Source organism: Schistocerca gregaria, chromosome 8 (genome assembly GCF_023897955.1).
Source record: "Schistocerca gregaria isolate iqSchGreg1 chromosome 8, iqSchGreg1.2, whole genome shotgun sequence".
NCBI classification, from domain to species: domain Eukaryota; kingdom Metazoa; phylum Arthropoda; class Insecta; order Orthoptera; family Acrididae; genus Schistocerca; species Schistocerca gregaria.
In genome coordinates, this window is record NC_064927.1 from 173,873,482 (window position 1) to 173,879,030 (window position 5,549).

A 5,549-nucleotide genomic window follows, 5' to 3' on the forward strand; every position below is an offset into this window, starting at 1 on the left:
AGACTTCATAAGTGACGAGTCTTTTGCCTAGCTTAAGAGAGTTTGAAAGCGAGGAGGCATCCTGTGACAGAGGTAGAGCATGTTCAAATGTGTGTGAAATCTTATGGGACTTGACTGCTAAGGTCATCAGTCCCTAAGCTTACACACTACTTGACCTAAACTATCCGAAGGACAAACACACACACTCGTGCTCAAGGGAGGACTCGAATCTCCGCCGGGATCAGCCGCACAGTCGGTAGAGCATGTTCTCTGTCACGAGCCAAAAGTGAGTTTAATATTCCAATCCTGCGATGCAGGATGTAACAGATGTTAAGCTGAGAAGAACAGATTTTTTACGTGATAAAAGAGTAATTAGACGAAGCGTAGCCTATATAATGCTGTTGTACCGGATTTTCACAACTAGTAACGATAATTTAGCGATTTTCTTCGAAAATAACTTGTATAAAAGGAAGGAATCGACGTTTCACATGGGAAATTTGTGTGGAGAGAAACATCCCCATTTCGTCTTGGTTAAAGTGGATTTCTTTTTTTTTTTTGGGGGGGGGGGGGGGTCTATGACAGGGGTGGAATTGCTGTAAGAACTACCGTACACGTCGAAGTCATAACTGTTTGTTTGCCAATGTGCTGTGATCAGTAGTGGGAGTGGCTACGAGGCTTTGACCGACTGGAAGCCACGGCTTAGTCTTACGTGACCAATAGGTACAAAGAAAAATTCTGGCTAGTCGTCTGTTGCCTACACCTGCATGGGCGTCTGAATAGAGAACTAGCCAGTATGGTGACTGAGCGGCAGCGAAGTGGGCTTGTGTTGTGTGAATTCTCTGATTTTTACATGGAAATTTGAGAAGATTCAATATCGTGAGTGTTTGCGATAGACGAAAATTAACCCCATGTAAATTGATCGGTTGATGGCGAGACGGTAGTGGCGACAGTCTCATTAGCCTCTAAGCATCTGGTGTGGCCCGGATGTGGATATTTGGAGATGGATCTGTAACTGCTGGGGTGGCTGACGCAGGGACCAGCCTCTAGTCCTCTCCCAACAGCCCTGCAGTCGGCTTAAGCGTTGCAATTTTTTATTACAGAGAAGAAACTCCATTAGATGGTAGTGAGTTTTTTTAAGTGATCTATGTGACACCTGTAAACTGTTAAACAATTAATTTGAAGGGGTAGTGCAAATGGACCATTTTAAGCTATTTTTGACACTGCAATTTTTCCAGCTCCCCCTTCGTCCTACTACGTCATGAGTGTGGGTTATTTTTCCCGCCATAAGACAGAGAACTGCAAGCAGTGATGGAAACAAAAGAAAAATTCGGAGTAGGTATTAAAATTCATTGAGAAGAAATAAAAATGTTGAAGTTCGCCGATGACATTGTAATTCTGTCAGAGACAGCAAAGGACTTGGAAGAGCAGTTGAACGGAATGGAAAGTGTCTTGAAAGGAGGATATAAGATGAACATCAACAAAAGCAAAACGAGGATAATGGAATGTAGTCGAATTAAGTCGGGTGATGCTGAGGGAATTAGATTAGGAAATGAGACACTTAAAGTAGTAAAGGAGTTTTGCTATTTGGGGAGCAAATTAACTGATGATGGTCGAAGTAGAGAGGATATAAAATGTAGATTGGCAATGGCAAGGGAAGCGTTTCTGAAGAAGAGAAATTTGTTAACATCGAGTATAGATTTAAATGTCAGGTAGTCATTTCTTAAAGTATTTGTATGGAGTGTAGCCATGTATGGAAGTGAAACATGGACGATAAATAATTTGGACAAGAAGAGAATAGAAGCGTTTGAAATGTGGTGCTACAGAAGAATGCAGAAGCTTAGATGGGTAGATCACGTAACTAATGAGGAAGTATTGAATAGAATTGGGGAGAAGAGAAGTCTGTGGCACAACTTGACTAGAAGAAGGGACCGGTTGGTAGGACATGTTCTGAGGCATCAAGGGATCACCAATTTAGTATTGGAGGGCAGCGTGGAGGGTAAAAATCGTAGAGGGAGAGTAAGAGATGAATACACTAAGCAGATTCAGGAGGATGTAGGTTGCAGTAGGTATTGGGAGATGAAGACGCTTGCACAGGATAGAGTAGCATGGAGAGCTGCATCAAACCAGTCTCAGGAATGAAGACCACAACAGCAACAACAGAGAACTACAGCCTACCATTATCTACCCATTTAATTACTCAATTAAATAAACAATATATTGCCCGAATTTACTGCCCATTTCACGTCATAAGGTCATCCAAAACTAGCAGCCGAAAGCAGACTGAACTCTTCCCACCAGTTCACAAATGGGGGAGGGGGTGACGAACAAGAAGTAACCAATTGAGAGAGACTATGACAGGAAGCGTGTCTGGAAGTTCCTGGTCAACAGAATTGCTTCGTTTGATGCTTTGTTCAGGGCGGAACACACAAACGTTCGTCAACTGAGTGGGTAGACACATGCATCTGCTTAGACCAGTACTGGCATGCATCTTCTATCAGTAGATTGTGTTGCCCCCGACAATGGTTTATCTTTTTGGTATGAAGAAGGACACCTCGCACATTTTCGGTCTCACAGTAGTTACGCTGGCCACCGTGTGGCAGTGATAGTGGCGCTCGCTCGTTCACATAATCTTGGTGGGCACCATTAGCCTGCAGGCTTCCACAGTGAATGAAGCTGTCAGTGCTTGGTGTCCTACAAGTGGCAGTAGCATCTGGCCGGCAGATGCAGATGACAATATGCCCTGTCAATGACCGGCTGACACAAGCATGGGCAGCCCAAAATGGGGCAAATATATCGCACTTCATCCTATTCCTTGATGCTTACAGTTATTACCTCATGGAAAGTGGAGGATGAGGAGGGGAGGAGTCCTCCCTCTGGCAAACTAATTAAATAAAGAATACGCAAATTGATCTGAACAGTGTATTATTATGTCAACTGACAGTGATGTAATCAAGTGTAGTGAGAGCCTTCCTCTCCAGCATCTCAGCACAGACTGACTCTTTCAACCGCCATTTTCCAGATAAGTGATTACAGGGGGAGTGGGGTAAGTTATGGCGAGTGGGGGGGGGGGGGAGGGCGAGAGGGCAATGGAGGATGGGTGAGCAGGGAATTTTCCAGGAGGACTGGGAGAGGGGGCAAGAGTATGGAGTGTTTCTCAGGAGGATGAATTATCCCAAGGGGGATCATAAATCAACTGGCATGGTGTCATAAATGAATCCCAGGGAAATCATGAAGGAATTAATATAATGGTAGCTTAATTTACCCCTGAATGTATGCAACCTGCACAAACCAAATGGCCCAAAATCAGCTTTTCTCCATTATCAATGACAGTCATTATTTTTGCTCCTGGAGGTGTATCATTAATTGTCTTCTGAAGCTGGATATGTTCTCTAATATAACGTGGGAGGTTATTCCAGTGTCAAGTTCCTGCTCCTAAGAAGGACTTCAAGAAAGTGATTGAGTGAGGAAATGAGACAGGAAGAATTTTGCTGTGATGATAAGAGATATTTTCTGCCATGTTGCTCAGACAAGATCGTTAAGGTTGAGCGCAGATATGGTGGACAGCGTGTGTACATACAGAAGACAGATAGTATGTAAATCTCTGTCCTTCTCCGCAACTAGCAAGGAAAACTGTGCATATTATGGTGAAAGATGGTCAAAGAGTCGAACATCGCAGGTACAACGAGCACAGGCATTCATAACCAGTTCCAGGCACCGTGGGCGCTTCTGAGAAAGACCTTGCATGATTACAGCGCTATAATCAGTAATTGGAAATGTAAGTAGTTGTAAAAGTTTCTTTTTCAGATCAAGAGGGAAGAGGTTTTATATTTTTGGAAAACATGGAGAGGTGCTGATGCCTTCATGCACATTGCAGTTACTTGCTTCGAGCATTTTAGAGTTCTATCTTCGCTATTATTACTTCTAGACTCATTGCTGAAGGTAAAAATTTGCTGTTTGCCCCATTTATCGTTAAAGATATTTCGCACCAATGAGCATAGAAGGACCAAGCAGTATTTCTTGGATTTTGGATGGGTTGAGCTACATATTCACGTTCTATACTTTCAGATGTTGTAGGGGGCACTTTGTAGATCAAGTTTTACATAGGAACTCATGTCTGCAAACGTCATCCAACGCTACAGAACGCCTTGTTATAGGCGCCGGCGCCTGTAAACATATGCACATACAGTGTGATTTGTGATGATGTTATCAGCTTTGTAGAATGATGTAGAAGAATAAATGAATCAACCTCAGGTAAGGTTCCGTGTACCGGAAACGAGCGAGTCGGAAGTTGTAAGGTAAAACCGATCTGATACCTCTGACAGTGGAACATATGTAACTGTGGTGTCATTTCTGAGACTATGGAGTAGACAACTTTCAGATGTGGTAGTATGGATCAAAACAAGGAAAAAATGTCCAGTAAACGTGGGCTCTAAAATGCATACCTCCAGAGCTGTGAGCACTTGTTCATCTTCGCTACTGTGGAACACACCTCCTGTATTTTAACCTTGTCGCTCTGTAGCGTCGTTGGATGGCATTTGCAGACATGAGTTCCTGTGTAAAACTTGATCTACCCAGTTTCCTCAACAACTTGTAGCAGGGTGTAACATGAGTTGTGAAACACCCTGCATATACAGTGTGAGAACCAAGTATCTCGAAAACGACGTATCGTACAAGAACAAAAGATTGTTCTAGATCAGGGGTCTCCAAACTTTTTAGTCCGCGGGCCACATTGACTCCTCCACGAAGTCGTAAGGGCCAAGATCTACCTAGTGGGATTAAAGCACCCTAGCACTCCACGATCACCGTAATGTAAGGCTAAAGGAAAGATGAAATCGCAAAAATCTAAGGTTGTGGGAATAGCTAGCATTGATACCAACAACGGTTTTTATTTAATTACATAATTTTGATTGGTGGGCGTATCTTACCGAAATTCTGGCGTATTTTATTCTGGCGAATTTCACCGACAAACAAGTATGTCACTGCACATTCTTCACGAAAGCGTCCTGTTAACGGAATCTCAAAATCATTGTTAGCAACACTATTACTGCAAGACGTAACAGAGGTAGAGTATGTCAACGTATTCTTATTTCAAGCGACGCAACACTAAGTTTGGCTCTGCTACTCGCTACAATGTCGCGGTGTATTGGTCGCGATAGGCCTCGAAACTCAATTGTTGGCAGTATAGGTACCACCTCAAATACATGGTGAGCCTGATACCTGGGATGCCCGGCCAGCTAACGCGGGCCGGTTCGCTGGCCCTCGCGGGCCGGTTTCGGCCCGCGGGCCGTAGTTTGCAGACCCCTGTGCTAGATAAAAAGTTACTGTTAGGAAAGGGGTCATATGTTTGTGCTACAATTGACCACTTCTTAAGCACTCCTGCTGCGTCGGGGTGATCAACTTTGTATTTTCAAAAGGGAATCACTCATGTTTGTCCTTTTCTGATTGTACGCCAAAAGTACAAAGGGTTTACTCAAACCATTGTTTTCTACTCGTGGTAGATGACACTGTAATTGGCAAATATTAAGAGGTTCCTGTTTTGCAGTTAACAATTGAGGCATTTGTTTATGATA

At 43.4% G+C, this 5,549-nt stretch overlaps 1 pseudogene; it reads right to left on the reverse strand.

Annotated features, from left to right (window-relative positions):
• Nucleotides 1–202: 202 nt before the first annotated feature.
• On the reverse strand, nt 203–360 carry LOC126285643 (U2 spliceosomal RNA; annotated as a pseudogene).
• Nucleotides 361–5,549: the final 5,189 nt, after the last annotated feature.